We start from the raw sequence: 13,069 nt of genomic DNA, 5'->3' as shown, positions 1-13,069 counted from the left end.
AGCTCTTCCAGACTTCCATTATTCAGAGGATCACAGACAGAGCTCCTGCAGGGCAGAAAGACTTTGGTACAAGGCTTTCCAGACATTCTGTCTGCCTTTTCGAAGCTGTAAATTACTTTCAGTGGGCCTTCATTAAGCATAATGAAAGGCATTGTGATGGCCACATGCAAGTTTAAAAACGGGGATGGTGTAGATTCCATCATTGCACTGTGCATAGAAATTAGTGTGTGCAGAATCCAACATCTGGAAAACCTCAGCGTCCTTTTTTAAAAGCAAGTTTCCAGCCCATAATGTTTAGCCTATTTCCATCTTGCCCTTCCTCCAAAGTGATTGGGTTGATCCCACTTTGTGCAGCCCTGAGGAACAGCCGCTGGCTGAAGGTCACCCAGGGAGCTTCAACTGGGGATCTGGAAATGTGGACTAACCAGTCCAAGTTCAGTGCTCTTAACCACTGCAGCATATTGGAGGAAGGCCGTAGCTCTTTTCACGGGAAAGCTCCTAAATTCATCTTGGCATCTTCAGGTGAAATGGAAATGGACTGCCTTCAAGTCGATCCCGACTTATGGCAACCCTATGAATAGGGTTTTCATAGTAAGTGGTATTCAGAGGGGGTTTACCATTGCCTCCCTCTGAGGCTGAGAGGCAGTGACTGGCCCAAGGTCACCCAGGGAGCTTCATGGCTGTGTGGGGATTCGAACCCTGGTCTCCTAGGGCGTAGTCCACCACCTTAACCACTATACCACATTGGCTCTCATCTTCAGGCAGGGCTACAAAAGGTCCCTTTCTGACGCCCTGGACAGCTGCTGTGATACTGTGATCATGCCAAATGGTCTTTTGTGGCTTCCCAAATTTGTGCATTTAATTTTTTTAATTAAAAAACATTATTTTTATTGACCAGCTTTGAGGATTCCCAGTTGTCACTCTCTGATGCCAAAATGTTTTTGCGGACCCCCCTCCCCAAGACTCCCAAAATGCATCCTTTAAAAAATGTAAAAAAATCGGCCATGTGTGAGGAAGGGCGGCTTATGAATGCCCTTAATTAAAAAACTAACGCATGCATTCACACATGTCTGTGGGTTTAGTTGCCAAGCCAGGCGCACCCCATGGATGGAGAACTCTGCATTCTGAGCTCTCCTGGCTTCAGCTGCCTCTTTATGGCCTGAAAGGAACTGCCGCTGGAGCCACCCGGTCGGTGTTCCCTGAACCAGGAACTAAGCACAGAACCAACAGGCACCACCACTTCCTTTTCCCAGAATGTGCCTGGGCCTCCATGTGGCATCGCAGAGGGGTGCTCAGCTGAGGGCAGTGCCTGCTAGCATTGATGATGGCGGCAACTATGGCGAACTGGCCTACAACAAGGGCCCCAAAAGTAAAACTGAATGTCAGCGTTTGTAGGAAATACTGTGTTTATATAATAATAATAATAATAATAATAATAATAATAATAATAATAATAATAATAATAATAATAATAATAAATTTAATTTTTGTGTCGCCTATCTGGCCGAAGCCACTCTAGGCGACGTACATATTAAAATTCAACAGTACAATATAAATACATAATAAAATACAGTGCAGTCAAGAATAATCATTTTAAAAAGCAGCAATACAGAACAATTTGGGGCCATCAATAGACAAATTTTTAAAACAATCATAGAGAAATTAGCCCACCCCGGGGATCCCAAAGGCCTGTCCAAAGAGCCATGTTTTTAAGGCTCGGCAAAATGTATCCAGGGAAGGGGCATGGCGAAGATCGAACGGGAGGGAGTTCCAGAGAGTGGGGGCCGCCACTGAGAATGCCCTCTCTCTAGTCCCCACCAACCTAGAAGTTTTCGTTGGTGGGACAGAGAGAAGGCCCTGCGTGGCTGATCTAGTTGGGCGGCTTAATTGGTGGTACTGGAGGTGCTCCTTCAGGTAAACTGGGCCGAAACCGTATAGGGATTTAAAGGTTAACACCAACACCTTGAATTGGGCCCGGAAAACAACTGGAAGCCAATGTAGATGAAATAACACCAGCGTGATGTGATCACAGCAGCGGCTGTTTGTAAGCAAACGCGCCGCCGCATTCTGCACCAGTTGTAGTTTCCAGACCGTTTTCAAGGGTAACCCCACGTAGAGAGCATTGCAATAGTCTAATCGAGAGGTGACCAGGGCATGTACTACCAGTGGGAGCTGATGAATAGGGAGGTAGGGTTGTAACCTCCGTATGAGGTGTAGTTGATACCAAGCTGCCCAGCTCACTGCCGAAATCTGAGCCTCCATGGACAGCTTAGAATCAAGAACAACCCCGAGGCTGCGGACCTGATCCTTCAGGGGTAGTCTCACCCTATTAAGATTCAGGTCAACAACACCCAACCTTCCCCTGTCACCCACAAGTAGCACCTCGGTCTTATCAGGATTGAGCTTCAGCCTGTTCCTTCCCATCCACCCACTCACGGATTCCAGGCACTTGGACAAGGTCTCTGCAGCCAACTCCGGTGAGGATTTAAAGGAGAGATAGAGCTGCGTGTCATCAGCATATTGGTGACACCGCAGCCCAAAACTCCTGATGATGGCTCCCAGTGGTTTTACATAGATGTTAAATAGCATGGGAGAGAGGATAGAACCCTGTGGCACTCCACAAGTGAGGGGCCAAGGGTCTGAAACCTCATCCCCCAATGCTACCTGTTGATGCCTGTCAGAGAGAAAGGAACGGAACCACTGTAAAACAGTGCCTCCTATTCCCAATCCCTGCAGGCGATCTAACAGGATACCGTGGTATTATAGTATTTTATAGATTGTTATACATTATTGTTAGTGGTGTGGTTTGCATCAGGATTTGTGCATGCTTCTCTGTCCAGTGCTTGGGACTTGCCCCAGGCCACACCCCTCCCTCAGGCCACACCCTCTTTCCACAAGCTACACCCCTCACTGGCCATGCTTCACCTCTTGGTTTAGTGTTTTGCCTAGCTGCAATGTGCCCTCGATCTCCTGCTTGCCTGGAGGAAGGATAAAGAGGGGTGTGCGAGTGGGCGTACCGTACAAAGCCTGTTTTGGTCAAAGCAGTCTACTGTACAAAGGTAAAATTACACCCACCTTTGCCTCTGGTCCCACCACTACAGGCATGTGGGTCCCTGGAAGGTCTGGGTTCTTGGGCTGAAAACGTTTCCCTACTTGGGCCCTCTGGCGTGCTGGCATTTACCCGACTATGCTGTCTGTTGACCAACAGGCATGATCCTCAGGCATGTGGTGGAAGATGGCCTATGTCCCTCTCACCCCTGCAGCTGGAGCTGTTGTTTCTCCCATGAATCCAGGGCTGCCTCAGATTATGTGTGTAAGCTCTAGATCAGAGGTTCCACAAGTGGTCCACAAGCTTCATTCAGGTGGGCCACGGCATGTCCACATTAAGTGTTTGTGTCAATTCTAATTGTACTTTTATTGCTCCTTTCATTTCTTAAATTGTATTTTATTATATGACAGTTTAAATTCTATGAGATGCAAATTGCAATACAATCAAATATAAGAAACCAGAGAAGCAATAACAATATATTTTAAAACCACACAGCACCGGGTACAGCACATGACAACTGCTCCGACAGGCAGAAAAATCACTATGTGGTCCACCAAGACCAGCAATTTCCAAGTGGTCCGTGGGAGGAAAAGTTTGGGAACCACGGCTCTAGATGGAGGTGTTTTTTAAGCTCTTTACCACTGCTACCTGAGCAGCAGCTGCAAGGCATGCTGGGAATTGCTGCTGAAAGGGGAGGGGTAGTTCCTTTTCTTTCAGATTCATGGTAGCCACCATAGGAGTGTGCAAAAGGGGAAAAAAGCATGATTCTGTTGCATTCTGTTCCCCTCCAGGCTGTGTCAAAAAACCACCTGTTTACTTTCTTCCTCTTAATTACTAGCTCAGGAATGGCCTGATTTATTCAGCGAAAATGCAAGGGACAAATTTGTAGCTGGTGCTAATTGCAGAACATTTCTTTGCTGCCGTTCATTCTCACCATGCGGGGGCTGTTTGTTGCCAAAGTTCAGCAAAACACTTTGGAGGCCGCGCCTAATGAAAGGAGACGCGTTGCTGACTCTTTTTGAGAAGACTGAGCCGCAGGTGCCCGTGGGGGAGAAACTTCTCTCCCTTTTGATTTGGAGCTAGGTTGCTAGAGAAGGAAATGATCACTGCTCCCATTTTGGGCAGGTCCTTGTTTTTTCCCAGCAGCAGACATGAAGTGTCAAAGGGGCATTGGAGCAGAGCTGCCTTGAGACATTTGCATGCCTTGGAATGAGAGATGGGACGGGTCTATCCATTTTGGTTTCTCTCCGTTCCTCATTTCCCCAGAGTTAACTTGGTTCTCCACATTTCCACATCAGTTTGTAATTAACAAAAAATCCACAAGTAAATTCATCAGCATTTTAGTGTGAATTTCTAATGATGTACAGTACACATTTTAAAATGCAGTTTTGCCTAATATACACACTTTTGTAAGCAATTTCCCAAAATATTGTTATGCATATGCAGTCTCAGCATCTGAGATGCATGTGCCAGTGGGTATTAACCTAAATAGCAGGCTTTTACCCGGCATTTAGATCACTGAGACTTAAGACTTAGTAAAATAAGAAAAGCTACTTTATTTATAGAAATACATAGTAGATAGAACTTGGTGTGCCTTTCCTAACTAACTAAGTTGGAGACGCAATGCCTGGACTTGGATCTTGCCCTCATGGCTCAGGAGAGAGAGCAAAGACAGAGATGTCTCCTCTCTCCTCCGACAGCTGAAGAAGAAGACAAAGGAAGGAGGGGCAGGTCAGCTTCCCTGAGCATATCAGGTTACAACAGAAGGAAATTAGGGAGAGATCACAGGTAGGCAGCCTAGCCAGTTGAAGGATCCTAACTCTATCTTCCTTCTGGAATGCAAAAAGAACCAAGCAGGAGTTGTTCTTGCCACATTTCCAACAATAAGGCATTTTTGTATGTTTTTTAACCAATATATGCATTTTATGCACATTTTACCCTAGTATTTTTGCACGTATTGCTTGTCCACATTACATTGCAAAATTTGGAGAAGTGCAAATTTTTAAGGACAGCTGCATTTTGATTTGCATAGTGTTTCAGGAATTGCAGGTTGTAAGCTCACCTTTAAATGGAAACCCAATTGAACCCAATATCTCTCGCCTTCCTACTCAGAATGCCCCTGGCAATCTTCCGGAGGTGCCACAGATGGGCTTTGTGCTGTGAGAGTTCCATTCTTGCATAACTTTGCAGCAAAAGATTTTGGGGTGCCCCTTCTTAATCTGCAGGCTGCTTAATGAGCAATGTAACGTAATGTAATAAAAAATAATAATGTAAATTACTGCCTTCAAGTCGATTCCGACTTACGGCGAGTTGGCGACCCTATGAATAGGGTGTTCATGGTAAGCAGTATTCAGAGGGGGTTGACCATTGCCTCCCTCTGAGGCTGAGAGGCAGTGACTGGCCCAAGGTCACCCAGCGAGCTTCATGGCTGTGTGGGGATTTGAACCCTGGTCTCCCAGGTCCTTAACCACTACACCACAAGGGCTCTCTTGCTTAATGGGCATCTCTCCCCAAATGCAGGGACTCCAGATGACCTTTTTACCCTGATTGGACTGTGCGGGTTTCAAAGGTTCTTATGCTTGGACTAAGATCCTGTCCCAAGCAAGGCCGTTGCAGAAGGGCCATTCACAAATGCTTCATTATTGACTGGTTGCCTTCCAATGGACATTTTGGTGCCCCAGACCCTTTAGGGGAAGGGCCATAGCTCAGAAGAAGAGCATCAGCTTTGCATGCAGGAGGTCCCAGATTCTGCCCCCACCATCTCCATATAGGGCTGGGAATGTCCCCTGTCTGAAGCCATGGAGAGCTGCTGCCAGTCAGAGTAGACAACTTTAAGCTTGCTGGACCAATGGCCTGAGTCAGTATATGGCAGCTTCTGTTCCTTTCTCTTAAGGGAAGGGCAACAGCTCAGTGGTAGAGCATCTTCTTTATATGCAGAAAGTCCCAGGTTCGACCTCCTGCATCTCCAGGTAGGGCTGGGAATATCCCCTGTTGGAGACCCTGGATAGCCACTGCCAGTCAGTGTAGACAATACTGAGCTAAATGGACTAATCTATTTCTTTATTTTATTGATTATTTGATTTATATCCCGCCCTTTCTCCCAGCAGGAGCCCAGGGCAGCAAACTAATGGTCTGACTCTGTATAAGGCAGCTTTCTGTGTTCCTTACCAGTCAGGAGCAAAATTGATTACTGGTCATCATAAATACATCTATGATAAAAGTTTGTCTCGAAGCACCAAAACAGTCAATGGCAGCAGCCTGGAAGGGAGGGAGAAAAGAATGGTGTGACAAAGCCCCAGATAAATAATTGAATTCAAACGCCATCCTATTCATTCTAACGAGGACACTCGGATCGATAAACAAGTAAACGGAATTTTAAAAAAACACAGGAGAGAGATGCTCTTCTGTGCTGTGATGTGGGGAGGGTGACGAGGAGGGGAGGAATCTGTTCAGCAGGCAAGACCCAGGAAAGATTCTTTGAGGAGGTAATGGAGGTGCTTGATTACCTTTAATTCCTCTCACCCCTGCTGCGAGAGTGCTTGGGGTTTAATAAAGACAACACTGAAGAATTTGCCTGTTCATCATTGAATTAAGAGATCCCTTCTGCAGAAGAGGTGACGAAGAGTAGGAAGAGAAGTGTTGTTGTACAGATACTCTTTCTCCAAATACAATTGACCTCTTCTTTGCTACATATAAGTTGATTCCAAAGTGTTTTCCGGCAGCTCTCTCAGCAAGGGAGGCTGGAATGGGGTATGAGTAACTGGATGTTCGTATGAGAGGGTAGCATTTTTACTCAGCCACGTGGGTGCATCCTTCTTCGAAGGTTCTGTTAAAAATCCTTGAAAGCAAAGCTCTTGCCCGCCCTTGCAATGTGCGCGTCAGAACATAAGAAAAGCCCTGCTGGACCAGAGCATAAGAACTGAGGAGGCTGTTTTATGCTATTGGTCCACCTAGCTCACTATAGTCTACACTGACTGGCAGCTGCTCTCCAGGGTTTCAGGCGGGGAGTCTCTCACAGCTCTACCTGCAGATGCCATTGAGGACTGAACCTGGGACCTTCTGCATGCAAAGCAGGCGCTCTGCCACTGAGAAAAGGAAGGGGTCATCTAATCCAGCTTCCAATTTCCCACAGGGCCCAGCCAGATGCCTCTAGGAAGCCCGCAAGCACAAATGCAACAGCCATCGACTGCTTCTGATCCTCAGCAGCAACTGGTGGTACTCAGAGGCATGTTGTCTGGTCTGATATTAGAAGTAATATGACTGGAGAGGTGATATCATCCTGGCCGGTAGCCACTGGCAGCCTCATCCTGCATGAATTCAGCTGGACCTCTTTTAAAGCCATCCAAGTTGGTGGCCATCAGCCGCTAGAGTCTGTGGGATCAAGTTATATAGTTTAACTTTGCACCTTGTGAGCCTAGAAATTGCCCTCCTGGGTCAGGCTAAAGACCCATCTAGCCAATATCCTATTCTTACAGCTTTGTTGGGGGCAACCTGAGATGTTTCTGCGGTTCCAGGCACCTGCACCACCCTGTATGTTCACTGGAAGTTGTTTTTTAAATAATGTTATTTGTTATTTAATTTTTGTAAATTGTATTGTTTTATTGATGTATTTTTATATTTGTGTTTTTCTTGTAAGCTGCCTTGAGGGCCTTTTGGGCATAAGGAGGGGTATAAATAAACTATAATAACAACAACAACAATAATAATAATAATAATAATATAGCGGCCAACCCAGTGCTGACGGGAAGCCTGCAAGCTGGACATGAGTGCAAGAGCGATCTCCCCCACTTGTGATTCCTAATATAGAGAAGCATTCTGCCTTTGACAGTGGAGGCAGAACATAACCAACATGGCTAGTAGCCATTGATAGCTTTACCCTCTTCTACAAATTTGCCTGGTCTTGTTTTAAAGTCATTCCAGTTGGTGGCCATCACTATCTCTTGCGGGAGCAAATTTCATAACTATGTGAAGAAGAACTTACTTCCGTCTCTGCCCTGAATCTTCCGACATTCAGCTGCATTCGATGTCCCCGTTGGGTTCTAGTATTATGAGAGAGGGAGAAAGACGTCTTTCTGTCCCCTTTCTCCACACCATACATACATTTATATATTCCTTTGCCTTTTTTCTAATCTAAAAGGCCCAGATGCTGCAACCTTTCCTCGTATGGGAGCTGCTCCATTTCCTTCACCATGTTGCTTGCCCTCTTCTGCACCGTGTGTGTGTGTGTGTGTGTTTCCAAGAGAAGGACAGCACCCTGCTCTCTTTTAGATTAGGTTAGGTACGAGAGGGAGCAGATATCATGTGTCTTGTTTTGTAGCTGTCCAAGTTGGAAAATCATCCGGGGAACGAGGTAACTTTGCTCTTCCAGCCCTCTTTCAAGGTGAAGTGGCTTCCAGTAAGAGGGAGAGTTTCTCTCACTCATCCTTGGAGTGGTCTGAGCTAAAATTGAGGCTCTGGGTCATCACAGGGTCAGTGAGCACAAGTGAAGGCAAGCAAGTGAAGGCCTTTGGAACAAGGAGTGTCAGAACAGGGACAACTTTCAGCAGGGTAGCCATGTTAGTCTGTTGTAGCAAAAACAGACTCTTGTGGCCACTGTGGTATAGTGGTTAGACTGTTGGACTAGGACCTGGGAGACCAGGGTTTAAATCCCCACTCAGCTATTAAGCTTGGGCCAGTCATCATCTCTCAGCCTAACCTACAACACAGGGTTGTTATGAGGATAGAACTGAGAGGAAGGAGAACCATGTATGCCACCTTGAATGCCTTGGAGGAAAGATGGGATAGAAATGTGATTATAATAACGATGAACAAATTTATTATGGCATACACTTTCATGGACCACAGTCTACAAAATATCCCCCCTCCTTGGGCGGTGTATATGCATGCCAATTCATGATTGCACTTCATGTATGTGATGGAGTGGTCTGTGGTCTTGAAAAGCTCATGCCACCAACCATTTGTTAGTCTTTAAGGTACCCCAGGACTCTCTGTTGTCTTTCCAAAACATAAGAATTCTTCAACATTGTCAAAAATGTGTGCAGAAATAGTATTTTTTAATTTATGAAAACATATTATTTATTTTATTTTATTTATTATTTGATTTATATCCCGCCCTTCCTCTCAGCAGGAGCCCATTTTCATACTGCCTTTCATAAGAAGATAAGAACATAAGAAGAGCCTGCTGGATCAGGCCAGTGGCCCATCTAGTCCAGCATCCTGTTCTCACAGTGGCCAACCAGGTGCCTGGGGGAAGCCCACAAGCAGGACCTGAGTGCAAGAACACTCTCCCCTCCTGAGGCTTCCGGCAACTGGTTTTCAGAAGCATGCTGCCTCTGACTAGGGTGGCAGAGCACAGCCATCACGGCTAGTAGCCATTGATAGCCCTGTCCTCCATGAATGTGTCTAATCTTCTTTTAAAGCCATCCAAGCTGGTGGCCATTACTGCATCTTGTGGGAGCAAATTCCATAGTTTAACTATGTGCTGAGTAAAGAAGTACTTCCTTTTGTCTGTCCTGAATCTTCCAAAATTCACCTTCTTTGAATGTCCACGAGTTCTAGTATTATGAGAGAGGGAGAAGAACTTTTCTCTATCCACTTTCTCAATGCCATGCATAATTTTATACACTTCTATCATGTCTCCTCTGACCCGCCTTTTCTCTAAACTAAAAAGCCCCAAATGCTGCAACCTTTCCTCATAAGGGAGTCGCTCCATCCCCTTGATCATTCTGGTTGCCCTCTTCTGAACCTTTTCCAACTCTATAATATCCTTTTTGAGATGAGGCGACCAGAACTGTACACAGTATTCCAAATGCGTCCGCACCATAGATTTATACAATGGCATTATGATATCGGCTGTTTTATTTTCAGTACCTTTCCTAATTATCGCTAGCATGGGATTTGCCTTTTTCACAGCTGCCGCACACTGGGTCGACATTTTCATCGTGCTGTCCACTACAACCCCGAGGTCTCTCTCCTGGTCAGTCACCGCCAGTTCAGACCCCATGAGCGTATATGTGAAATTCAGATTTTTTGCTCCAATATGCATAATTTTACACTTGTTTATATTGAATTGCATTTGCCATTTTTCCGCCCATTCACTCAGTTTGGAGAGGTCTTTTTGGAGCTCTTCGCAATCGCTTTTTGTTTTAACAACCCTGAACAATTTAGTGTCATCAGCAAACTTGGCCACTTCACTGCTCACTCCTAATTCTAGGTTATTAATGAACAAGTTGAAAAGTACAGGTCCCAATACCGATCCTTGAGGGACTCCACTTTCTACAGCCCTCCATTGGGAGAACTGTCCGTTTATTCCTACTCTCTGCTTTCTGCTTCTTAACCAATTCCTTATCCACAAGAGGACCTCTCCTCTTATTCCATGACTGCTAAGCTTCCTCAGAAGTCTTTGGTGAGGTACCTTGTCAAAAGCTTTTTGAAAGTCTAAGTACACTATCTCCACTGGATCACCTCTATCTATATGCTTGTTGACACTCTCAAAGAATTCTAATAGGTTACTGAGACAGGACTTTCCCTTGCAGAAGCCATGCTGGCTCTGCTTCAGCAAGGCTTGTTCTTCTATGTGCTTAGTTAATCTAGCTTTAATCATACTTTCTACCAGTTTTCCAGGGACAGAAGTTAAGCTAACTGGCCTGTAATTTCCGGGATCCCCTCTGGATCTCTTTTTGAATATTGGCGTTACATTGGCCACTTTCCAGTCCTCAGGCACGGAGGAGGACCCGAGGGACAAGTTACATATTTTAGTTAGCAGATCAGCAATTTCACATCTGAGTTCTTTGAGAACTCTCGGGTGGATGCGATCCGGGCCCAGTGATTTGTCAGTTTTTATATTGTCCATTAAGCCTAGAACTTCCTCTCTCGTTACCACTATTTGTCTCAGTTCCTCAGAATCCCTTCCTGCAAATGTTAGTTCAGGTTCAGGGATCTGCCCTATATCTTCCACTGTGAAGACAGATGCAAAGAATTCATTTAGCTTCTCTGCAATCTCCTTATCGTTCTTTAGTACACCTTTGACTCCCTTATCATCCAAGGGTCCAATCGCCTCCCTAGATGGTTGTGATGTTCCTATATATTAGTGTATATATGGTAAGTGCTGGTTGTTTAGAGTATACATGGTAAGTAGTGAAAGAGGAGGGGGAGTGAATGGGCAATAGAATGCTTGATGATTGGCTGAATGTTTAAAATGGCTGACAGTATAAATGAAAGGATGACAGGTAAATCTGGGTGAATGTGAGGTGGTGAATTGTGGAATCTGGGGGGGAGAAGAGAAAGAGTGGATTGCTTGGTGGGGTTTAGAGAGTTGTTTACCAGGAGGGAGGTGGAGTTCGGATTAGTATTGAGTAAAACCATATGCTTATGTGCCTTAAGAAGAAATCTTGTTAATCTTGTTAGCTTTGTTATCTGTAATAAATACTTAATTTGGTTTACCAAAGGCCTGATCCTTGGCTGGGGTTTCACAGACCAGAAGGGAGGGTAAGGTAATGACCAAGGCTGAAGGGGAACTGTAACAAATGGTGGCAGCGGTGAAGAGAATATCAATACCAGTATTCAGAGTCTCTGGGAATACTAGTATTGGGACGTTACTGGTGGTTGCCTAGCAGGGGGATCTGTTGAGATCTGTGCTAGAGCGGGGAGAGAAAAAATAAAATAAAGGACAGTCCGGACTGGTGGAGTCCCTGGTGGTGCCTAGTGACAGGCAGTAGCCACGCACAGGTAGGAACTTGACAGGGAGAGCCAGGGAAGGACGTCACAGTCTCCAAGAGACTCACAACATGATTAAAAGCCAAAATAATATGTCATACATAAAACAAAACTAAAATAAACTAAAACGAAACAATAACCACCCCCCTATAGCCACAGAAAGCTTTGGCAGCACACTAATCCCAGCTGCCAGAGCAAAAAACCATAAATCCTCACCCACCCTCCGTACATCTTTTCCTCTCAAACGTCAACAGTGTGATGTGGCTGCAAAAAAGGCAAATGCTATATTAGGCTGCATTAACACAAGTATGGTTTCCAAATCGCGTGAAGTACTAGTTCCCCTCTGTTCAGCACTGGTTAGGCCTCATCTTGAGTGCTGCGTCCAGTTCTGGTCTCCGCACTTCAAGAAGGATGCAGACAAACTGGAACAGGTTCAGAGAAGGGCAACAAGGATGATCAGGGAATTGGAAACAAAGCCCCATAAAGAGAGACTGAAAGAACTGGGCCTGTTTAGCCTGGAGAAGAGAAGACTGAGGGGAGATATGATAGCACTCTTCAAGTACACGAAAGGTTGTCACACAGAGGAGGGCCGGGATCTCTTTTCAATCATCCCAGAGTGCAGGACACGGAATAATGGGCTCAAGCTGCAGGAAGCCAGATTTCAGCTGGACATCAGGAAAAACTTCCTAATTGTTGGAGCCATACGACAATGGAACCAATGACCTAGAGAGGCAGTAGGCTCTCCAACATTGGAGGCCTTCCAGAGGCAGCTGGACAGCCATCTGTCGTGAATGCTTTGATTTGGATTCCTGCATTGAGCAGGGGGTTGGACTTGATGGCCTTATAGGCCCCTTCCAGCTCTACTATTCTATGATTCTTATGTATGCCTGTTTCTACATACTTCTCTGTCTTGGGGGGGGGGACTTTTGAGTCCTTCTCCCTTCCAACTCTGCCTTGAAGAGATGCTCTTTGGAAATGCTCAGCACCAGGTCTGCCCCTTCTGGTTAATAACCATCCATCTAATTTTGGATCACCTGAGACTGCTCTTTGTTTCAGCTTCTATATTTATATCCCCATTACTTGTAGATTCTTCATTCTGTATTCCCAAACCACCCCAGTGGTAGTAGTTCTCATATTGCCAAAAGATGTAACATTGGCCTCTATCACAGACAGCTTCGAAATAAGGAGAGGCAACCTCTGGCCCTCCAGATGTTATTGAACTCTGGCTCCCAATAGCCTCAGCCAGCATGCCCAATTCTCAGGGATGATTACAGCTGAAGTCCAACAATATCTGGAGGACCACTA

The sequence above is a fragment of the Rhineura floridana genome, chromosome 5, assembly GCF_030035675.1.
Source record: "Rhineura floridana isolate rRhiFlo1 chromosome 5, rRhiFlo1.hap2, whole genome shotgun sequence".
NCBI lineage: Eukaryota > Metazoa > Chordata > Lepidosauria > Squamata > Rhineuridae > Rhineura > Rhineura floridana.
The sequence above is the reverse complement of the archived record's forward strand: the minus strand, read 5'-3'. Positions refer to the sequence as shown.